This window comes from Oxyura jamaicensis, chromosome 6 (genome assembly GCF_011077185.1).
Source record: "Oxyura jamaicensis isolate SHBP4307 breed ruddy duck chromosome 6, BPBGC_Ojam_1.0, whole genome shotgun sequence".
Classification (NCBI taxonomy): domain Eukaryota; kingdom Metazoa; phylum Chordata; class Aves; order Anseriformes; family Anatidae; genus Oxyura; species Oxyura jamaicensis.
The window spans coordinates 26,787,352-26,812,698 of record NC_048898.1 but is presented as its reverse complement, the minus strand read 5'-3'; the positions used below and the strand labels follow the sequence as shown (position 1 = coordinate 26,812,698).

The 25,347-nt window shown below is 43.7% G+C and overlaps 1 protein-coding gene across 22 annotated transcripts in view; it reads right to left on the bottom strand.

The window, feature by feature from the left end:
- The window catches only part of TCF7L2 (transcription factor 7 like 2), a 175,785-nt gene that overhangs the window by 148,565 nt on the left and 1,873 nt on the right, over positions 1 to 25,347 (bottom strand). The window lies entirely within an intron of this gene.

Below are 25,347 nucleotides of genomic sequence, written 5' to 3'. Positions count from 1 at the left end.
AGTCACAAGATACATGTTACCTTACTATGATACATGCACTTGATACGATCTATACACTCCAAAATAAGAGCAAATCCTATGTCAGCATCTGGGATCCAGCAGATGATCACCTAACTAAAAGGTCGCAGTTTCTTGAATGAGGTATAAGTCCGGTGTTCCTGTGAAATGCACACGTCAGGACACCAAAAGACCCTTAATTCCGCTTGTTTGCACTTCAAGTTAAAATTATATTATATATATTTTATAATTAAATACAAGTATTAAGCAATTCTAAAGCACAGCAGCTGGCATGCTGGCTTTGCGGACTTAAAAAAAAGAATGACCCACAAGGGGAAAAAACCACACACACACACAGAGCGGTTCGCTAGGCAGTCCAGACGCATTCTCAAAGGCAGACATTGTGGGAGATGAAGTTACTAGGCAGGAAAAACAGTTGCTAAGTCTGAATATTTGGTTATTCTCAGAACAGGGATTAGAAGAGGAAGTGTTGACAATGTAAGAGTAGCTACCACGAAGTCCCCGGAGCTTTGGCTGTCCCCGCTGATCCCCAGCGCAGGGGAGGGCCGAGTGGCGGGGCTCGCCCACAGCGGCTGCGCCAGGAATGGGCTCGTGGGACACGTGGAGCATGCCAGGCGTTGTCGCTTCAATCCTAATTCCTCCGAACTCTCTAGAAGGGCCAGCATACGCACGGACCCCCTTTTAAGCAACAGCAGTATGCTCGGAGCCGCGGCTCCTTTCGCTATTAGTGCTGAGGTGGATGTAAGAAAAGGGATAAAACCCCTCTTCGCCAGCACCACCGCATCCACACGACTCGATGGACACATGCATTAGGCCTGAGGCCTTTTAAACAACTTGGAGCATGATCTCTTTGATCCCCTTAAAGCAAGCTTTCTCAACCCAGTCTCACTGAGGCTAAATGGACTTTCCGGACAGGATGGGAACAAGGACTACCTGCCTTCCCAAAAAGGCAGGCAGGCCTCTCTCCATTGTGCAGAAATGCTACCCATCCAGAGGCCCAAGCACTGAAAGAAAATTGTTTGAAAAAGATTTTAATAGCTTAGATTTAACAGATTTCAAAATGAAATCGTGCTTTCCAAAATTAACATGCTTTGAAGTACAAGATGACTGAAGATGAAGACTATTTTCCCTGTCCTTTAAACAAAGTCCTGCAGAAGCACTTTTGTTACCACACAGCTTTCATGTGTACCAGAAACAAGGAATTACTACAGGATTCTTTAAATTCTACACAGCAGCAGCCGGTTATTTCTCTCCGTCATCTATTAGCAGCACCTGCAGGTGTCACAAAACCACTATCTGACCTCAAAAGCCAAAGCTGGGACTCCCATACCTTGGGACAGGGCTTCCAGCTGGCACTGCTGAGAGGCAAATATTTCCCTTTTCCACATTATTTGCTGCCAGAAGCTGCTGCAGAAGCAGCACAGCCCACTGCGACAACGTGAGGGAAGAATGCAGATACACAGTGATGCATGCACAGCCAAAGAGGGATGCAAAGAGTGCTGCCCCTTTATACACTACTTCAAAGTTCTGTGGAAATGGCCCTAAGAAACTAACACCATTTTTTTTTTTTTTGTCATTGAAAATGAGACAGAACATGTGCATGTGGCTTAGCTTTGCTGGAACCCATTGAAGACCACAAACTACAGAGTCAAGTAAATTCATTGTTCAAGCCTCTGTCGTGCCAAAGCACTTCCTTTGTGAGATTGCTCACTTGTATCTTCCTCGGTATTTGACAACTGCCAAGCTCACACATTTTAGGTATTAAATCAGTAAATAAGCAGTGACAGCCTCTTAGGCCATTATTATACAACATCTACATCCTCTGGAATATGTCAATCAATCCACCTGCATGATGCTGTGATTAATTTTCTTTTAAAATAAGGAAAGCCATAGCTGGAAAACCTCTGAACAATTAAATACAGCCCACAAAGCAATCATGCCACGAGGAACAATCTGCGAGGAAGTCCTCAATCCCTACCCTCTATTTAAAGTATAATTTAAAAAAATAAAATTAAAAAAAAAAAAAAAGACAAGAACCTCACCCCGCTTGCATTTTGACAAATCTTCTAAAAGGAAAAAAAAATAACACACACAAGAAGTTGGAAAAAAATAATCAAAAAATCCCCCGCACTTTTTGTGGCTGTCAGTTGTTTTTTTTTTTTTTAAAAAAAAGGCACAATAGCCAAATGCAATTTTCAATTTAGATATATTTCCTTCTCAATTTGAAAGATCAATAGTTTTAAGAAAAATACTACACCTTCTTTCTGCTCCATATGTTTCTCTTATTGGTTCATTTACACTGTGCTGTTCTCCTAATAGCAGTTAGTACATCTTTTTGTCATTTTAGCCTTCCACAGCCATTAGTGCTAACCGCTGAGACGGCGCAGCTCTCCTCTGCCATCCTGACTGAACACTGCATCTCTTTCCCCGGCTGTTCTCCCTTTGACTAATGTTCACCAACACTCATACATCATTCCCAAATTGGTCCAAATGAATTAAACACAGCTCTGCTTAACATTACGAGATTTAAATGGATTTTCTCTCTACAGGTCTGCCCCATAATTGGGTTTATCCATCTTGTTGAAGTACAGTTTACACTTGCTAACATCACGCCAATTCAAGCTACATTTTCTGCTCCAGTGGCAGGAGCGAAGCAGATTTGTCATCGGATCATAACAGGTAATTCAAACAACAATTAGTTTGATGACGGCCCGTATGTCAATGTCTGGTCCCAGTCAGCGCTGCTCGCACCCGGTGCTCTCTGAACGGTAAGATGAATTGTGCTTACAATTCTTCAATTTCAATCAGCAAATACTTACTGGGAAAAAAGCTGAAGCTCGATTGACACAAAACTGTCCTACAAGCGCCTGGCCTGCACAAGGACAGTGACTTTTACTGCATTTGCCCAAGATAGCAACAAATGCTCAGCACTCAGGAAACAGCTCTCACACACACACCTCACCTGATTCACAAACCTGGAATGCAGCAACCCTGCAAGCAGGTGAAAGGTACCCTCACTTTTAGGACTTGCCTTTCGTCTGCAATTTTCTAAGTGGGTGCTAGAACAAGACTGATTTTTCTGATGGGTGCCACATCCACGAACCCACTGATGCTTGCAGAAGCGATGACAAAAATCAGAGTGCCGCTGAGGATGAAGGCCTGAGCTTTTCAAGCTGGGCAGCCAGCGTTGGAAAGCTTCATCTGTTAGGATTTAGGTATGTTAGGAGAGAGAGGGACCAACACCCCCAAGTCCCAGTTTTCAGTGAAATGCTCCAGCTACTAGTTCATATAATAACATTAAAAATATTTTCAGGCAAAGTCATGCATTCTGGGTTTGAAAAGAACATGCGTTTCTTGGAGAGCTAATTCTGCCAATTAGGCAAGACATGATTTGCCTCTCAAAATCTGTTCAAGAAAGTTTGTTTCAAATTAAAAGAAACATTATTTTCTTAGGGCCAAGTAAATCTAATCCCCACATCCACATTTTTCAGGTTCCTTCACAAAAATGAGGTTATCTGGGACAAAGCTTTTGTAATTTCAAACAGCCATGCACTTCAGTATCTATGCTATTAACTATGAATGCAATCAGTCCCTTGACTATTCTTCCTCTTATTCTTTCTGGTTTAGAGGAAGAGAAGGAAAAATCACTAACAGATTTTCTGCAAAATCATTTTGTCTTGAATTATATACTAGCATACGCTACTAGTTGCTGTACATCATTTAACAGAAAAAATTCAGCTAGCTGACTTAAAATGTAGGTAGGCTTTTCATAACTGGAAAAGGATCTCCTCTGAAAGAAACCAACGTTTAGACAGAAGTCTTGGTTTAAAAATTAAAATGTACTTAATGAGCAACAAAGATATCAGTGACTAAAGATTTTCAAAGCCAATACCAGAATACCAAAAAAACTCTCTAACCAAAACATTGTAATAGAAGATGATTACGTTCAGATCAAAAAGTAGTTAATGTAACGGTATATAAAATATTCTCCTTCTAGAGGTGGCAAGGGGAGATTTGGCACTGATAGAAAGCAGAGACACTAAAACCTCACTGGAACCTGGAAAACATCATTCTGTTTCTCTGCACTAAAATTTAAATCAAATACAAATCAATGCCCTGAAAAAAATTACAGTATTCTGTCTGCTGTTTCTGGTTTGAGTTTTCTATTCAAATACCACCATTACCTTTTATGTGCCCCCAACAAAAAATATAAATATTTCTTTCATTTTCAACCTTTTTTTTCTTGTTATTATTTTATTATTATTACAATGAATGTTTTATATACAGAGACAAATCAGACACATGGCCTGATGCTCAGCTGAAGAAAATCAGGAGAGAGCCATTGTGTGCTTTTTTTTTTTTTTAAGCAGAGTTACGACAGTTCACACAATCTTTGGACAACACACGTTTAGCAATTCTGCATTTGTTTTTTCATCATGCTGGCCTTTCAGTGTAATTCTGAACACCGGGAACAGCTCCAAGTGTCTCGGGTCACTTCTGAAAGTACAGTTGGCACCGATCCCACAGGTCATTCCCTTGGAGGGCTTCCCAACATCTCGGGAGCACCCAATCAAAAACTCTGAAAACACTCTAAGACATCAATTCCCACACAAGCCCATCATCTGGTGATTTGTGCCCGTCAAGTTACGAAGAAAGAAAAACCAATGCCCTCAGCTCCTGGCAGATTAATGGGCAGAAAGAGAACACGGTGTCTCCGCAGTCCTCCCGGCGCTTGACCCAGGCGGGCTGGGCAGGGAAGGGGCGGCAGCGGGACCCAATTTTGCAAGCGTTACTCCTGTCCCACTGAAGGCTGTGGGTATGGGGCAATGCTTCTGGGCCAGACCCTTATCACCCTTATCTGTGGCGAGGCAGCGACGCTACTTGCATCCTTGTGCAAAGCAGGCACTCGACTGCACGGTGGGGGGGAGCGATCTTGGGAGCGTGTTTATTTTTGTCAAGCTGGCACGGGAGCAAGGTGCAGGTTTGCATGGGAGAGAAGGGCAGGGGTTACAGCAGAAAAGTAATAATGGACTTCTGGGTTTGGTCATCACCTGGCACCTGAGAGCCGGCAGATTCCAACTCTTCCAACCGGTCACTCACAGCCAGGAAATGCCCTCTCTCTCAGTCATCACTCCAAATAATAAATATTTATTTATAAATTACACGCAGCCTGTTCCCCCAAGCACGAGGCTGAGCAGAGCAGAAATAAGAGCCACGCAGCCCACTAATCATCAAAATAGCTGCGAAAGCAAACCAAGGACCACGCACCAGGCAACGAGCCCCATGCAGGCGAGCTCCAATAGCACCAGGAAGCATCTCCAGCATGCGAGAAATGACGAAGACCAGGGGAAAGTTTCCGAGTGCTTTAGATCAGTTGTCTCTTACAAAAACAGGGAGGCTGTTCCCAGGTTGTAATCCCTCAAAAGAGGAGACTTCCTACTCTATCACCGAGCAGGCTCGGCTCCAGCCATGGTGCACAGGTGTCGGGTTGACGCTCTGGCACAAAAGGAGACCAGTGCTGACAGTGCCTTGGATGCAAATTTGGGGACAGCGCAACCAGAAGTCTACACAGCAAGCAGGAACTGAGCTGAGCACCTAATAAGCAGATTTTTTTTTTTTTTTTAAATTTAGTAAGTCTCAGCTATCACTAGCAGCCAGCGCAAAGCCTCAAAGCCAAGCAGAATAATGCATCCTCAGGCTTTTGTATCCCAGCTTGTCCTGGCGGCCTCCGTTGCAAATCAGTTGTCGTAGCTGGAGACTGGACTCGAGAAGCCGATTAAACAAAGCTTGCCCTGCTCCTGTCTGACGCAGCGCTCCCTCGTCCAGCTCCTCATTAACGGGCCTTGCAGATATCCACTGTGACTGCTAGCTCCACTGGCTGTTGAAGGGCACACAGTATCCTGGCAAGAGACCGGATCTGAAAAAAAATCTGGCTTTTTAGAGCGGTCAGAGCCCTGTCACAGAGCTGCACAGGCTGCTGTGCTGAAGCCGCTCTCCCTGCCCACGATGGCAGCCCCGCTGAGGTCGGCCTTCTTGGAAAAAACAGCGGGTGCCAGACCAGCTGAAGACCCAGCCTAGCTTTCAGGTCTTGCCATCACATGGCCGTCCCTGGCTTGTGAGGCAGGGTCCCCAAAAAATAGCCCTTCTGGGGCAGAGGGCCTCAATCTGCAGACACGGCCCACGCCTGTACCCCTTCAGAGACCGTCAGCCAAGAGCTGGCCAAAAAGGCATGGCAGGTGAAGAAGGCCCTGCTTTCAGGGCACAGCAGAAGACCAGAGACAATGGTGTACATGGTGTACAATGGTGTACATTGTCTCTCTTTAAAATAAATTCTTTTTTAAATAAGAAAATGAATAGAAAAAACACCGGCTTCACCAAGGCCAGGATGTGACCCAAGCTTGTAGAGCTGCCCTGAGGGAAGGCAATTAGTCTCACTCAAGGGATGCCAAAAAATTTAGCAGAGCATCCATAATCACCCTGAAATGTTCTCTACTAGCAAAGCTTAATGGGTTTATCATTTATTTCTCAGTTAAGTGGTGCTTAAGTTGACCAGGGAGTGGATCCATATTGTATATTGATTAGGCAATAAAAACACATTAAAAAGCAAGTCGGCCTGCAGACAAGAGCATCATCCCTTTCCCTCTGCCAGGCGGGGTGTCCGCTCGGACAGGCCGCCACACCTTCGCTCCACCTCTCCTAGCAGTTCAGCTCTTCTGCAAAATGCTTTTACACAGTGAATGAATTCCTAAGGCTACTTGTAAAATTACTAGGTGCAGCCTTGTTAAACATTCATTTGGACCAAAGACAGTAAATTAAAATCACAAAGCGAGCGAGCACCAAGTGCCATGCTGTGACCAAAGCTAAACAAACAGGGCAGTCCATCAGTGGCTTATTCCTCAGCCGCTACTCCAGATTGTCCATCCCCACTCTCCACACTCACAAGGTCTCCCAGAAATCAATAGCAAGGCTCATTGATTATTATTGGAACAGGATTTCTCCTTCCGGGTCAAAAGGCACAACGAGTACAAGCCACCATGTATTTTGTGAGACCACGCCATGGCTTTATTTATGCCATATGGGCAGTTATGATTATTCCAAGGAATAATGCTCATTTATTTCAGCAACAATCTGACAAAATAAATTTATGCTGCACCTTTGGCCTCCTTGCCTGAACTCTGCTCAGCAATGTCTCTCATCTGGGACTACTTCTAAAACACAAAAACAGTTTTCAAACCGCCTGTGTTTCTTGGATATTGTTTTGTTTAGATCCGCTACAAAAGGGCATTTTCTCACTCTTCACTCTTCCGTTGTCCTCCCCATCTCCTCTTCCCCCTTAAGCTGTTGGCTGCAGAAAATCAAGGACTTTAAGTTACATTTGTTGTGTGCCCTCTGTGAGCACAGAGTCTGAGGCATTACCAGGGCTGGCCCAGGAAGCTGTATTCTATCACCAGCTGAAGGAGGCCGCCTTTTGAACCCTAGCAAAGCGCTTGAGAAAGCCAACAGCTACATACACTCCCTCAGGATCTTCAGACGGGTGTGACCAACCATCTAGGAATGTCACTTCACCGAAGTCACTTTGATTACAGACATCCTCATACCACAGTCACACTACAGCGTCCATATCACCCCAGGATTTGGGTGTTTTATGGACAGCAGGCAACACAAATATTATTAATGCTATTTTTGTATTTCAGAGAAATAAAGGCATAGATACAGATCCACATTTTAAATATACATATACACGTGTATGCACGCACACACAACCCCTTTTGCCACGAACAAAAAGACTGGTTGTCTGAAGGCGTTATAAATGCCCTTCATAGCTCGTTTCGTCTGGCCTTCATAATCTCACCAGTGAGTTTGCCACTTGTAAATATTCCAAATTTATGCCAATAAAATCTTCTTAGCAACCAGCCAGCCTATATATATCTATGCATGGAGCCATTAACGTCCATTCGTGGTTTGTTATTCTTGTGAAACATCAGCAGGGGAAGGGAGGGGAAACAGGGAAAGTCCAAATCATGTGTCCTTACAAAGGACACCGAGCACTCGGCAAGTTGGGAAAGTGGAAGCTCACAGCCCTTCGACAAGACACAGCTGCTCCACACCACTTTTCCTCATTTCAAAACCGAAAGCATGGCAGAGAAGAAAACGTCAAGGACCAGAGAGATAAATGTAGAAACTGATGTCGTGTCATGCTCTCATAAATGGCTGGGATACACCTACAGAGTCTTCCTTATGACAGTCATATAAATATTATACTGGGGCTGTATACAGGAGATTAAACTGGAGGGGAGGGAAGCTTCGCATGTGTCATGCTACCAAAGGTTATTTTAGGATCAGCTTAGAAGCTGAGTAGTGGGTGGCAGCTGATTAAGTTACCACAGGCATATTTAAATACCATAGGCCCTCATCGGGACCTTTCTTAAAGAGTTGTATCTGCACTGTGACTTGAGCTGGAAATTGGGCCTGCGGAGCAGTCCACTTCCACAGGTCCCGGTGATCCTTCCTGGACACTCCCTCAGAGCAGGACGCACCCAGGGCGCACACGTTTTTGCTTACTGGCCCACATTTGTTCAAGGAATAGTGTCAAGGAGTATACCGGAGAGTTGAGCAGGCTATTCCCAGCAAGGACCTCCCCACTGCATCACAAACCACAGTGAATCATCATGAGCACAAAGAATACTTGGGGAAAAAGGGCATGGGAGTATCACATGTAATCCTATATGGCCATGTCATCACCTGAGTTGTGTTAACCTGCCAGCCAGCACAAGATCAGTTTTGCTACCTCTGTGCATCATACAACGCTCAGAAGAAGGCCACTAATTTTAGAGTCCCAGCTCCCACTGGATCACACCTTGGTAATTCTGCAGCTGAAGAAGGGCTTTGGGGGAGTACAGCCCCGTTTGCAAGGATTTGGAAGAATCCACATGCAAGGGACACGTTACTTATTTAAGAAATGTCTCCGTTCTCCCATATGACTGTCAGTGTTCACAACTGTGAGCCAGAAGAACAACAACACTACCATGTCATAGTGATGCCTATGGCTTTAGATCACCAAGCAATGCTGCGAGTGTTGTCTTTAAATGAATTAATACTAGGTCACTTAGAGAAAACCACCTGGCATGTTCATACAAAGGGTGACCACTAAACAGGGCACCTAATGGCACTGATGTTCTGTAATACAAACAGACAGATCCTCCCCCCACACCAAAAAAAAAAAAAAAAAAAAAGGATTCTTCCAAATTACAGGAAGGGGAGGGAAAAGACACTTCATTCTCAAATACTGCCATAGCCTCAAATTTGTGGGGGGAGGGGGGGAAATTTTTAAAAGCAAATATTTAACATATGTATGTATCTATATACAGACACACACATAGTTAGAAAATAGGAATTAAGAATTTCCCCTATCAACCATTTCCAGATTTGTGCACCAAACCTCTGGTTCACAATCAGATCCATTTAAGTGTTTTCAAGGCTTCCAAGGTGTTCCAGTGCTACTCATAAAAAATTTGCAAACATTTAGTGAAGCTTTTAAAGAGAGCTTTATGTTAAAAATTGACTGTTACCTTGAAAGTAGCTAATTATAGTATTAAAAAAATTTGTAGCTATTAAGCCATACCAAAAAAAAAAAAAAAATCACTATCAAAAATCAGTCCTATTTTAGTTCATATGTACTTCCTCTCCCATTTTTAACTGTTCCATGATCTTGGTACCCATCCATGACTACACAGATGAGTTCATTTGCTTAAAATCTTGTACTGCAGATTCTTGGGTGAACCTCTCCAGTTGTCAAATTTTGCACACACAGAAGTATAAATGACACTTGAACTCAGTTTGGGTGGGCAACGCGCCTTCAAGTTGTAAAAGCATTCAAACAACACCAGATGTTAACTGCTCCTCTGGCTTCATCATCTAGTAGGAATCATCTAATAGGACATCCGTTCTTGGCTTTTTTCAGCACAGTAAGATCATTCATCACACAGCCACATTCAACTGCTTTTGGCCCTGAACCCAAGTTAGAATCAGCTAGCATCACAGAGAACAAGAACTGCCCACCTTCCCTGGTCAAGCTTTCCTGATAAAGGCACTGCTTTTATACCTTCACAGAAAGGAGTTATTTAGTTACACAAAAGGGGTCTCCAATAAACTCCACTACAATTTACCCAATAGAGCCATTACCCAACTATATACAACATATGTTACATATACCGACTGTCCTATATGCAACCTGTCCCATACAAGTTTCCAAGGCAGGCAGGCAGGCAGATAGTGCCGCTGATACAGTAACCAAACAATAGAAACTGGTGCAAACAAACTATTACAATCTATATCAGTAAACAAAGTGAGGAAAAGTCATACCAATGCCAGTTTCAACACCCACTAGTGCAAAGTGTATGCGCTAATTCCAAAAGTCAAAAAATTATCTTTTAAAAATTATTAACTAAGTAGAGGGAGGAAATTAAGTCTTTCACCCAATAGGTTTCATTTGTTTCAATGAGATCTGCACAACTGCAAAGGCAAAGAACCACCAACCTCACAACCTGCCAGAAAAAAAAGTGCACCTCAACAGCCTGCAATTGAGAAGGTTAATCTACTTAAAGTGTTAGGACAACCACTATTTCCTACCTTAGAAGAATGTCACACTGCCCACCAAAGAGAAAACTATGCATCACGCATGGCCCAAACTGTGAAACCTCATTCATTGAGGAATTCTTTTTAGCAACCTTCTGGAACAGCTTCAAATCAGTATTAAGTACTTCTTTCCATAATCCTAAATTAATGCTTAATATAAGACTGATTGCTTCTCCCTGACCTGGAAGATAACCGACCTTCCCCTGCACACATGTGCAGGCACAATTACGCTGGTGCATAAGCAAGATGGGGAACTACTCATTTCTCCCTTGATCAAGCAGTTCCATACCTGAGACTCCTGTCATGCTACTCAGCTGAGTAATTACTCGTTGAAAAAGAACAGCAAGTAACTTCTGAACAATTTCACAGGCAATGGCCTTTTTCTCCCCTCCTACATAAACTTAAATGCCAAATACCAAACCTATTTGTAGCAGTGAAGATTAGTTCTAACAGGCAAATCACTGAAAGGATACACTTTCAGATCAGTTTATCTAACCCCTAATAATTATTGCTACTTATTATTCTGCTGCACCCCAAATGCACAGAGTACTTAAGATAGCAAAGTCTGCATCCTTGCCTGGAAGAACTCCCATGAGCAGGAAAGAAACAGAAGATGAAACTGCAAGAGAAACTGATCTCAAGTGACAACCACTTGTGACAGCAGGAATGTGGACCTGGGCTTTCAGTCTGCTTGTACCTCTTCTAGCCCTTACTGGAATTACCCCAAAGGAAGATGACCACTGCTAGTTATTCACAAAGTTACACAAATCTGTAAGTCTGTGTATCAACACAAAAGAAAATCAGGAGACGTGCTACAAATTCCACGATTTGATCCTCTTGACTTTTACAAATGTTCTTACAATCCTAAGAGGCTTACTATGGTGGCATTAGATAGCAGGTCACCCTAGAAGACTACACTCATGCCCACCTTCAGAGAAAAATAAATCTTACAGCCAAACAGCCCAACTCCCTTGATTTTGCTCCTGCCAAACAGAGCACACCTCGTGCCACTTGCTGATTGTATCAGGATGCAATCGGGGTTGGTGGCCATTGGCACCACAAACCAGCACAGTGCCCTGCTACCTCAGTTCCATGCAAACATTCCAGTTTAGGTGCAACCAATCTGAAGGCAAGCAGTAAGCAAGAAGATTATTTCCAACCAGCTTCATGTAGTTATACCTTGAAAAGTGACTCCATGAAAGAGGTATGAGGGTGAGGTAGGGAGGAAAGAGGAGCGTAATGTTTATTTCCTTTTAACTTTCCATTTCATATGCATTCAGTGCTGTGTCTGAACACGTTCAGACATTTCTTCCCCTCCTCAGTTACCCTTCTTCCAAACACTTGTCCTACAAATTATATCTGGGATCTGAAAATTAAGCTGAATTCTTTCCTTCTCTTTCTTATGCACACAGAGCAATAACGAGACTTTGCAATCCAAATTCTGTACTTGTGTACACCTGTGTTAACCCCATTGTCTTCAAATTATTCCCTTAACAATGGCTGTGGGTTTGTACAGGTGTTGAACAAGCCCCGTAATTGGAATTTAACAAACAATTCCAACAGCACGGGAAAAAAAAGTGAGAATTCAACTTGCTCCTTGTGGCATTAGCTAATAAGTTCAAGTAGCAATAAAAACAAAACCAAATTTAAACAGTATTTAGGCATGTGCAAATGCTGACAGGCAACTCGTGAGACTTCCAAAAACTGCTGTTTTTCTACTTAGATCCACAAATCAGAGCAGTAGCAGAGACCATAAATGAAACACTTGCGTCTCATTTACACCATCTTTCCAGTGTTCACAGTCATCTTCCTGCTTCACCATGTATTCTGTTTCCAAAATAAACTTGGTCAGCTCCCCCTTGGGACCAGGGATTTAGGCCACAACCCTACAAGCCCAGCCGTGCAGACCCAGCTGGGCCGTGAGGGGTGACCCCTTGGAAGGCTGAGGGGGCCGTGGCCCACACCTGCACCACCACCTCCCAGGGAGGGAAGCACCTCAAAACCCTTACCACCACATCCAGAAACAAGCCCAGAGGGAAGCAGAAGAGCAAAATGGGGCCAGGCAGGGAAGCAGGCCTGAGGAAACACCATGCAAGAGGATGGAGGGCATCACCTGCTCCACCCAAACTCACCAGCCGCTTCTCCAAGCCAAGCAGCACTTGTTTCCCAACTACACACGTAGCCGGGAAATCAAATGAGAGCTTTCTGCTGTTGTCTGAGCTACTGCTTGAGACCATGCCTGAAAACCAGCCCTCTCTCTCCACAAATCAAGCCACAGGCAGGACACGGGCTGGAGATGTGCTTAGGGTTTGTTGCTACGGCTAACTTGGTCACAACAGCCTAAAAGTAAGGTTATCCGGCTGGCAAATGAAAGAGATCAGTGACTTTCTAGGGCCAGCAATTACTCCTTAGTGATGCAGAATTACTACAGAGCACTCATTACTGAAGAGATGCCAGTTACTGACAAATTACCAAACTGAGAAATTAATTACCAGCTGAGAAAATAATGCACAAGGGATCGGACTGAAAAAGCCATGGCCAAGAGAGGTCCATAATTTGCAACGCATACATTCTAATCAACAATTAGTCCTGGTACAATTAGTACCACACTGGGTACTCTTTCAGGATGGCAGACATCACAACTAGTCTGCAAGCCATCAATGGCTTAGATGAAATAGCATCATCTCAAAAAAAAATGGAGACATTGTTCAACCTGACCGTGACATTGTCCAACATACAGACTTGACTCTATGCTCCAGCACTGTACAAGCGATTCAGCATTACTGCCAGGAAAATCCTCATCTCCTCATTCCTCCCTGAGCATACAAGGAGAGCTCTGGGTGTTCAGAAAACCCTCCCCTATTCCCACACCACGCTCAGGGACAACACAAGTCAGCTAAAGGAGCGCCTGCTCTGAGGAAGCACTTTGTGTACTTTGCTGAATGGAAGCAGGCATTTTTGCAATGCAAACTCAAAAGATGAGCATTTTTTCCACAGCTTTTGCATGCTAGGGGCCAACCCTATGAAAAATAAATCTTTTTTTTTTTTTTTTTTTCTCTAAAATAGAACAGAAATCTGGCCAAATTCACCATCATCTAGAGGAAAATAGTTGGGGGGTGGGGGTGGAGAGGGAAAGAATGACGTGCATACAAAAACTGCACATGACAACCTCAGAGCTACAATTTTCACAGCAATGAGTATTTATTAGCTTCAACCTCTTCTGTAACCAGTAGCAAGGCCTTCTTTTTTCCTCTGGTCCATTTACAGGTACCTGTGCAGAAGCTGGCTGATCCTAAGTCTCCGCGGGAGAAGACGGGGGACAGGAATTAAACATTCAGCATTCTCTGGGTCCCAGCACAGCACCTAACCAGCTACACCACGGGCCTTGGGGGCAAGGTGACACAGCAACACATGGCAGAACAAAAGACATCAGCCTTAAGGGCTCCTCTCTCCCAGCATTTAGATGTAAAGGTGATGTGGGGCACAAACACAACGCTGGCTGAGCGATTAAGCGCAATAGCCAAGGTGACTACCTCCAAGACTTCACAAAGGAGACCCTACATTATTTTGGGACAATAAATAAAAGGCAATCACTAAGCCTAAACAACTTGGCAAATAGACATCAAAATGACCAACTTTGCACTCAGGTCAATTGTTGAAAAATAAAAATCAAAGTGCTTAATGTTTTCTGTTCTTTAGAAGTAATGAAATTTAGCAGTCACATTTTCTTCCTTCAGTAAGGATGCCCATGCTGCTAACTTGTTAATGCACTCCCATTTTCCTCTGTATAGGATCTGACCAAGAGGAGCCCAATTCAAGGCCTCCAGACACTTCTGCAATGCACACAGCAATGACTGTGATTTTTACAGTTTTACTTGGCTTGTTCACAAGACCCGGTCTCATGTAATCCGTGGGCCTGATCCTTCTCCTAATAAGAGCAATAGCAAAACTCCAGCTGATTCAGTAGTTCTGGACAGACCTTGCAGTGACAAGAGGATAAACTTTAAGGGTCCGAGCCTTATTCATCCACTGTTCTTGCTTCCACAAGTAATCCTATTAAAAATAAAGGGGACCACTCCTAACAGTCAAAGATGCAAGAAACAGACTGAGAAATATTCGGGGTTCTCCCTTCAGCACAGCATAAGCATGATTCCAAAAAGCATCATCGTATTTCTATACATCATATTAGAGCACTGATAGAAAATAAATTTAAAAAAAAAAAAAAAGTCTGAAAGTGTCATTTGAGGCAAGCAGAAAAACCACAAGTCCTTGTTCTTTTAAAACAAGGGCAATCTAACGATGAGTAGCTGAAAATGTGGCCACACACACACACTCCTTCATATACACATACATACACAGAGGCAGTTCATCAGAAGTGAATCACAGAGAGAAAGATGAATTTGAACCCTTTATCCCCTGTCCTTTATAAAGGCTGCCACTCAGTAAACGGAGATTGCTCTAATTACTGTGACAATTCTGCACCCCGTTCAAACAACTTTTGTGTTCTGGACAGGTTTCTCCGCGAGTTTGAAATTCTTGGCCTGAGAACCACTCTTGTCTAAAAGAGGTTTCTCGTTGCAAGCACAGAATGCAACACTAACAAGTTGTCCCTCTTTTCAGCTCTTTTCATTCTCCTCTTTTCCAATTGCCTGATTCAGAGCTTAATGGAAACTTGTCAAGGCTTTTCTTCCCACAAACCCTGTAGAGCCCCAAGGCAATCTGTGCACAGAGTAACCACAGGAATCTCATATTGTCAATTAAAATTGAATAGACACCTGATAACTTGAGTATACGTTCACAAATAATATACATCACATGCATATACACAGATGTGCACACCCAACCCGCCAGATAACCACGCTTTGGACACACCAGCAGCTCTGCGACATTCCCAGTCCCCTTTACAACCACCCAGGTCCTAATTTTCAGTTTTTAATTTCACAAACGTGAAATGACATGGAAGTGCTTTCACATATTGTAGTTGAGCAACAGATTTCAATGGAAAATAAACTTACTACGTATACCAGGCATTTGGCCTTTAACAACCCTGGGGATTGTAAAAGTATTTAGCTGCTATCCAGACAAAATAAGCTCTATGGATATTCTTTACATAGTGGTTTTGTGAGCAGTACAGAAGTTCGGTTTGTGACTAGCTCCTGTAAAGATTTTTTTTTTGGAAATGAACACATACATGTTTTAATCTACATTTTATGATGTAGTTTAAGAACTAAGAAAAAGCCCGTAGGGAAATATAACAGGGATCAGAAGTAAACTAAGGCATTCAGTTAAAAATAATAATAATAAAAATCTCAAAAACTTGACTTCCAGACACAGAACTATAATCTGTAACTCCTTTCAAAGGGAGAAGATCTCCTTGCCAATGTCTCAGTGAAAACAAAGGTAGAAACACTGACTGCTGTTTTATTCTTCTGATATGTGCATTCAAGGTCATACCTTCCCTTGGATTCTTTAATATTGCCAAACATTTATAATAGCGTAATTTCTATAGCAGTCTGTTGAGCCTGGGCACAGACCAATACAGCGACTATATGCCATGTTCCAGACCTCGCCTATGTCAGAATAGCGGCCCTGGTTTTATAAATCTCTTAAATCTAATTAAGCCAATGCAAACCTCTTATTGTGTATGCTCCCAAACCAGTTCACTGGTTTAACCCAGTTAAAATTATTCAGGCTAGGGTTTAAAGTAGTTCCAAGAGAGCCTTTATTAAATATTTGCATCAGTTAAAAACAGAAATCAATGCAGTGACTTGTCTCTAGAATGGAAAAGCCTATAACCTCTGACTCCTCCAGATAATTATTTAAGGAGTCACTGACTCCAGCAGGACTTTGGAGTCCCCACCTTTTCTTGGTCTATTTTTCCTTTTCCTAAAATAGGAGGAGTTGTTACCATTGTATCAACATCTAAGAATCTCTCATATTCCCCAGAAAGCCCCATTTGCAGTAATTTCAGTTCAGTATTTTCTAAATATTTCTTCCTACACTTTTGGGGGAAGTGTTTTTGTTTTTTTTGGTTTGTTTGGTTTTGGGTGTCTCAGCTGCAGCACCACCACTAGTGAATTAAAAAGCCAAGCCAGATTTTGTTGTATCCAGCACCTTTCATACCACAGGTATCTGGAGAGCCCTGCGAGATAGATACTGCTCACACACAATTATATATTCATGCTTGGTAGCCGCTAAGCATGCAGTCGTACTTCCCACGGAGCCTAGGGCATTAAAACCTGTTCTGCTGAGAGGGGAAAACAGTTAGTCAGGACTAACTGTGTCAGGAGGACTAACAAAATGGTTATGGGACCTTCAGCATCACAGAGAGTCCCTCCTGAATTCAGCTTTGCTTCCTGGCTGGATACCTGCTGGCCTCCAGTACCCAGACACCTGACCACAGACAGAAGCTGCCCCCACATCTTCTCCCTCCTCATACTTCCTTCAGCAAGAGCATTTCAAACACAAATACATTCTCTGCTCACCAAAGCCTACTCGTCTCCTATAATTCCTATCATTTCACTGTCATCATTTTCCCTTTGCTGAAACCAGCAGCATATGAGTCAGAGAACAATCATTAACTTTTACAACTTCCATACAAATCCACCTACTCATATTAGAAAAGCAGTATTGACATGCAACACAGCCTCACACCAAACCCTGATCCTGCCAGGATGCTGCGCGCTGCTGTGGGAAAGTCAGATACTGCAGAACCAGGAGCTCATTTAAGAAAGTACCATCGGAAACAGCTTTTTTTTTTTTTTTCTTCATGAGCGAAGGACACCGCAGAAGAAGCAATATATCAATGTGACGTTTAGTTTAGTTCGTTTTTTTTCAATACCTTTATCCACTTTTGAAGAAATTGGCCATTGGTTCAAGACACACGGGGCCTGATCCAAACCCCTTCGTTATTAATAGAAGTCTTTTTTCCACTGACTTCAATGGACCTTGGACCAAGCCCAAGGAAGACAAGATTTCACAGCAGTTAGAGTGACACACATTCTCCGGATTCAAAAAAAAAAAACAATACAAAGCATTTACGATGTTAATCTGTATAGCGTAGTTTTGTTTGTGGGTATTTTTTTTTCCCCCTCCTTTTTGAAATAGGCTCTAGGCTGTCAGATTAACGCACCCAGAAAGTCTCTCTCTGAAGTTGGAAGGAATTATGGGCAGATACAGAACACCACAGTCAGACGCTGAATATTCCCAGTATTTCCCCCTACTAGAATATAAAGCATCCTCTACCACAACATTTCTCACAAGCTGCTGCACCCACGCTTTAAAGTGTCCCATCATCACAGACTCCTCCAGGAACAGCTACAATATTACTCGTAATGAATTAATTTGTATTAATATGGCCATCACGTGCATTTCCATATGAAACCCATTGTTCTGGAGCATTAACAAAAACCTCACCAAGTGAAGTAACATGGTGCTCCTATATTTAGTTTAAAGAAATTTAAAATAAATACATTAAAACAAAATTGCTAATATCTTTAGTACATCATAATTGGCGCAGCAAGCAGAAACCCAGTTATCTTCTCAGTAAGTATTTATAGCAGCACCCTTCCCCATTCATTCCACATTTTCTTAGAGAATCTGCTGTACCCTACATCTGCAATTCATTGACTTTACAATTTACCACATGTTGAGATGGAGAGGTCTCAGCTCCATTTGAATCACTGCACAAATATGCAAGTGATTTATCGTTTTAAAACTGAAGACTGCAGAAGAACGACTCCACTTTTCCTGAACATTACTCCTTCTGGCAGACCATGAACAATTACAGTTCGTACTAATTAAGCTCTGTAAATGTGCTGTGCCCTGCTAATGCCTACCAGGCCTCAAATTTAGTTTCATGAAGCCAAACTTCAGCCAGCAACTTAACTCATTCGGCACTGCCCAGTTGCCTGTGCGTGACCCCACAAGAGCACGGGTCGAGGCTTTCGCCTGCTGAAAACAAAGGGGGGAGCCGGGGCAGGTTTTGGCAGACGGAATTGGGCCGGAGGGAGGGGGTGGGAAGCGCAGTGGGACAACAGGGACATCGCTGCTGATAACCTGCTACGAAGGGCCAACGCCGCCCCGGCCCTGCATGCCGGTGGTAAGGGATTTAGATCTGTCCCCGGGGGCCAATAACTCACAGCATTCCATTGATTAGGAAAATGCATAAAACCTTCAACAAAACTGTACAGTTACTTGTGGAAGGGCCACATTGACAGCCCCCTCATTTTTATTTTTTATTTTTTCCAGTCAGGTTTTACACGACCAGCAGAAGAAAAACATATGGGCGAAGGAGCGCAGCTTTCCGCCACACACGTAACCCTGCGTTTTTCTTCAATCAGCATCCGAGCGCGGCGGTAACCTACAGGGAAACCGAAATAAACCGCGGGAGAAATTAAAGCTAGGAGTACCACCTAGGCACATTTGAGTAATCAAATTACTGTGTTAACACACACACGCACAGCACAGACAAGACAGCGGCACGTCAGCCCCAGCCGTCCACTCGAGGGAAGCACGTTCAGCGGGGAGCGGGCTGCCTCGCTCCCTGGGCCCCTCGCTTCCCTCACGCCGAGGAGCCAGCCCCCAGGCCCCAGGCTTCGCTTCCCCTCCAACCACTCAAACAACGTTGTTCCCTCCGCCCCAAGTTTCTGGGATTTCTCCTGGCGCTCCCTCCCATATTCTTCCTTTGTCCTCCGAGCACTCCCCGGCGGCCCCTGGCTTCGCTGCTCCCCCCGGCGCCCCCTCGCAGACCCCACACGCCCCAGGCGCTGCCCTCCAGCAGGGCACCAGGCTGCTCCCCGGGGCTGCCCCCCCATCAATCCATCGCTGCGTGCCCTCCCCTCTCGTGGGCTGTGTGAGAGCCCTGTTTTACACATGCACAAACAAAATCGTTGCTCTCTCCACCAAGCAACGAGTCAACTGCCTGCATTCCCAAGCATCCACCTTTTGCATTAAACCTGATGGTAACCTGATGGATTCCCCCCCTGCAACCCTGCGTGGATCAGTGGGATGTGAGAAAATTACAGGACACTTCCAGGTGTCATCCTTCTATAACGTTTGCAGCATTTCCTAGATACCGACGCAAGCATAATTCTGCTAAGACCTCGGCAAGGGACTTGGGGCTGCGCTCACTTCTCCAGGCTGAGCCAGCCCCTCCGGCACCGCAAGTGTTAATTATAAACTTCAGAGCCCACGTAAAAGCACAAACATAAACCAGCACTTGGGAGGAGGAGCACGAATAATTCTGCGCTTTTGGGTGGGGAGAGACAGGATTTCCATCTCCCCCCCCCACCCCCCCCAGCACCACACTCCATCTCTCATTGCTTATAATTAGTGAAAGAAATTTGACCCACTGCCAGTGTCTGTGGACCTTGGATATTATAAGGCCAGCGTGGCGTCAAATATCTTAACATTCATAAGTGTTATAGGCTGTAAATAAACCCCGTGGATTTATGACCCTGCGGTGCTTGCCAGCAAACGACTGTGGCACATTTCTTTCAGCAGACCTGTCGAGGTGCAAGTTTGCCTTTGGTTGTAAAATTAACCATTTCCTTCACAAATGCGCCCAATTAGAAGTCAAAGTTGAAGGCTTAGGTACATATTTGCAAGGCGGCAGCCAGGGGAGGTGCAGGGGGAGAAGGGCTTGAAACTTCTCCCCAAACCTCCCAAGCACCCCAAGCACAAGTTCCCACAACAGCTCCAGTGTGGGAGCAGGGATCTGATTTCACCCAAACCCCTGGAAAAGAGGAAAAAAATAAAAAGAAATAATAATAATTAAAAAAAGCCACCACTTTTCCATTTACCCCTGCCTATTGCAAGCTCTCCTTTTTGGCTGCCCTGGAGGGGGGAGCAGGCTCTCTCCCCAGCCTTGCCTGGAGCAGGATCCGCTCCCTTCCCCCAGTATAATGTCATCGACTTCCTGTGCAGGAGAGCATTTGCTAAATCCAGGTTGTCTCATGCTTAACTGCCAATAATCCAACTTCCACATAACTCCCAGACAGCTGCGGAAAGGTCCTCAGAGTTTTTAGTCATGGTACAGAAACACACGTCCACACAAAAAATCTGCAGCTGTCCTTTTTCTCTGCACCACTTTTTTTTTTTAATCTGATTTTGGGGCCCAGTCTTTAAAAGTCTGACAAATTTAAAACATTTTTACCTACATTCTGGTAAATGCTCCAATGAAAGCTGTGACATATCCCCCCCTCCCTGCCTTCAACTGACAAATCAGCACATATTTGCTTGAACAAAAAAACGAAGAGGAAGGAGGAAAAAAAAAAAAAAAAAAAAAACTCTCAACATCATCAGTCCATGTATGAATGCATTCAAAAAACCTGGAAAGGCATCTACTGTGTTTTTTTTTCCATTATAGATCAGCCACTGGTGCAACTATTAAAATTGTTCGATTTCCAAAGCAAATATTATTTTTAATGAAGTGCAGTCCTGCAATTATCCTGTACACTCCAGTTACAGTACTGCATTATATTGTTTTGCAAGGTCCCAGAAACTTTTCTCTAACTAATTTTCATAGCCCCCTAAAGAGAAGCTGATTGACTCAGCAATGCAGTGTTTGCACCGGAATGAAGCCTTATCAGGAGGGAAAAAAAAAAAAAAAAAAAAAAAAAAAAAAGGAAGGGAATTAAAAGTAAATCAGATTCTTTATTGAAAATAAGTTAACAGACCCAGTCTGTCTGCCATTGTATACCAGCTATGCTAATGCTATAGCAGAGTGATTCAGCAATCTACCTAATTAAGCATGAGGAAAGTTTCTTTATGCAGGTTCCATTTGATTTACGCCACAGGATCATCAGTTCTTATTTAATAGCTTGTCTTTGCACAAGTCCAGAAACTTTATTAAAAGCATGCCTATTCATTTTTTTTTTTTTTTAGGAAAAAAAAAAAAAGTGAATAACGCAGTCTCCATTGAATAGCTACGTATCATAAAGTACTGAAGTGCTGACATATTTAGTTGTACCTACATTATTAAACTAGTTGGTGGATGTTAATACCATAATCCATACTGCAGACATTAAACCTCAACCCTAAAGATTAGTAAAGAATTAATATTGTCGCATCGAGACCAAAATCTTAACATGCCAGCCATAAATATTTCTGAAGGAGATGAAAAACAATTAGCATAAATACCAAAGAAGGGCAAGAACACCTGTTCTTTTTCAGCGCGATAAGCATTTTATTGTTCTCTATTTAAAATGTAATGACCTGTGTAATTACAGTAATATTACATTGTATTGCAAGGGCTTGGAATGTCACACTTTGAAAAGTGTTGTCAAAACAATTGGAGGGAGGAAAAAAAAGGACCACCATTAACCCTTCACACTCCTGGGTCTACAGCTTTTGTATTAGCAAGGATTATGTTGTTTCATTCAGCAGATAAAGGAAAACATCCATTTTTCAAGCCAGTTAAAGAAAAAAGTTTCTTCCTGAACCTACAAATCCGAGCGAGGGGGCTGCTCTCCCCTACAGCTATTCCAAACTCCCAAACTTCAGGACCAAACGCAAGCTTACTCCTACAGTCTCACTTAGCAAGCAACAATTTAGGGGAAAGGAAGATGCAACAGCACTAGTAAAACTAAAGTATCTGCCAGCAGGGTTTTCTCAAGTCACAACACATCTATTTGCTCACCAAAATGCGTTAACCAAGCTCTAAAATTAGGATAAAAATTAAATACACTACTTCTTCAATTCCAGCTCTGAAATGAAAACAATTTCCTTTATTATCCCTACCAGGCAGCTACCCCAGTCCCTGTGCAAGCATGGGTATGAAACTGGCATCTCAGATGCACTGCTTCATTACTGCGTGGCCAGACCTCCACACACACATCTAGCCTTAAAAGCAATCCACAGTATTCCGTCAAAAGCCAGAGTCACATGCAAAAAAACCTGTATCTTCTAAAAATAAAGTCATTCCTATTAAGCTTTATCGAGAGTTTTCAGGAAGTAAAGCATTATTATTGAGACAATATATTATTCATCATAAGCAGATTTCATGATACTTCATACATTCTTGTGGCAGTAATGCAGAAATTGCTGTCCCCGAGTTTGCTCTTGAACAGACAATTACAGGTACATTAACAAACAGCAACAACAAAAAAACAGTAACCCCACTACACCCCCCAAATAAAAACCAAACCCAAAAATTCCATGAAAACAACCACACCCACAAACCTTTAAGGTTTTCTACAACAGCAAAAGGAAAGGAAAAGCAGTTTTGCTACATATCTGCATCACCTCTATCTTACATGCTCTAAAACACGACAGATATGGCTTCTGAAAAAACTACAGAAAGAGAAATAGAATTCAAAATTATGCAGAATTATCTCTACCTTTTCAGTATTTATTAAAAAAAAACAGGACAGAGAACAATCTAGTTCGTCTGGAAATTAAAACTGGCACAGCACAGAACCAGAATCCACCTAAAAACAGTGTCACAGACAACTGCTATCCCGCTTAATCTTCATAATATTCTGCTCTCAGGCCTAAATAAATAACTTTAATTTTTCTAGGCTACAATTAAGTTGTCGGCAAACAAATAAGCACAGAGAATGTGAAAGAATAAGGTTAAGAAGATGAGAGAAGGTTGCTGGAGCCTGGATGTGGAAATAAGAAAATTGCCTACCGAGTGTGGAAATATCCTTTCAGAACCCATCTGATAACAGAAGAAGGCCACCTGCTATACCAACAATAAACCAACGTGTCATCTTTTGTACAGTACCTTTAATTCACACAAACACGACATTCCTATGGAGGCCTTTTTAACTGTGGGGAGCAAGGGGAGGAAGAATATTTCCAGGCAAGCTAACTGCTGAAGGATCCTGCCTTTACGTGCTAAGGGAAAAAGGATCTAATAAAGGTAATGAGCAAAAAGAAGGGGGGAAAATAAATCAAAAACTATAGCTGTTGTAAGAAAAATGCTTAAAGAAAAAGAAGCCGAGGTGTTCCTCCTATTAACCTCCACTTGGAAGAGGAGGATACATTTCAGGCAAAAAAGAAAAAAAAAAAAAGGAAGCCAAAGCTCACAATTTGTAACTAAGTAATTTGTGACAAAGATTGCTTTGCCATCTGGATCCTAGTGCTTCGAGATTTTGGAATTTATCACCATCATCCATATACATAGGGGTGACCGGATTCAAAAGAAAAAAATATAATGCACCCAGCCCCTGGATTCTCCTCCCCATCATTACAATTGCAAACTGCAGTTACCCCCGTGCTACTGTCCCAGAAATCACCTCCTGGCCAGAGGAGCCTCGCAGGCTACCAAAACGAAGCACTGCCACATCCCGAACTCGGGCAAAGTCAGAAAATCTGCCTTACGTATCTGTCACTCCGCATTCACCGAGCTGCTCTGCTGACGCTTGGCTAAGTGGAAACAAGGCTGACCCGATGTTTAATATTTTAATGCTTTAAAACACTTGTAGATCTGATACACTGGAGTTGTCCAAGCCCTCAGTCATTAGCGTGGCTTCAACATCCCCCGAACAGTAGATCTATTATTGTAAATCGCTATCTCGTGTTACCACAAGGCAAAAAAAAAGTGTATAAACACACATGGGGATGGTGGGGACGCTTCGGATTTAGAAGCCCCCAGAAGAAGTAGAACAGTGAGGCTAAGCCCACTGACAGGAGTACGCAGCGATTTGTAGTCCCACTGGATTTAACAGTTTCAGCTAAGAAAACAGGGAGGACAAAATAACGAAAACTCTTTAGAAAGGGAAGGCTCCACGCGAGGAACCTGCTGTCAGAGCAAAGCACACAGCTGATGGCACCAGGCTGGGGAGAGCGGAAAAACAGCTGGGACTCCAAACCCAGCAGCACACCCCAAAGTTTACCAAGACCCTGGGATCTTGGGGCTGGAAGTGGCTCTCCTTCCACTCCCCCCACACACAAGCACACGGCCCTGGCTTAGAAACTAATTAAACCCAAGGAAACAACAAGGAAAAAAAAGAAAGAAAACAACGAGGAGAAGACGCTTTCAGCACAGTTTTTGCCAGCGTGCTCGCAGGACGCAATTCTGCTCGACTCTTTAGGTTTTTTGGGGGGGGGGCCGTGCCGGCTCCTGGCCCAGGCGGTTCCCCCCCGGGCCGCAGCCCCGCGCCCCCCGGCCCGAACTCCCCCCCCAGACCCGGGGCAGCCCCGGGCCGCTCCCCGTGGCCGCCGCCGGGCTCCCGGCCCCCGGAGCCCCCCCGGGCCGGGCCGGGCAGGGAAGGGGAAGGGAGCCGGGCGCTCCCAGCACAGGCCGGCCGAGGGCAGGAGAGGGTTAAGGGGGAGGAAAGGGGAGGGGGGAGCCGGAGCCGGCCCGGCCGCCGCGGAGGAGGGCAGGAGGCGGCGGGGAGCTCGCGGGGAGCCCGGCCGGGAGGAGCGGCCCTCGGGGGTCCCCCCTGCGGAGCGGAGGGGGGGCCGGGGGGGGGAGTCAGCATCATCATCACCATCAAAAAAAAGCAACTTTTTAAAATTATTATTATTATTATTATTTGTAGTTTACTTTTGAGGCCGGATTGGGCTTTGCTTTTTGTTGCCTTTTTTTTTATTATTATTATCCCCCCCCCGTCCACCTCGCACAGCAGGGGGAGGTGACTAGGGGCTCCAGCAAAGTGCCCGCAAAACTAAAATAAAAAAAAAAAAAAAAAAAAAGGAATAATAATTAAAAAAAAAAAAAAAGAAAAGAAAAGAAACATGGCG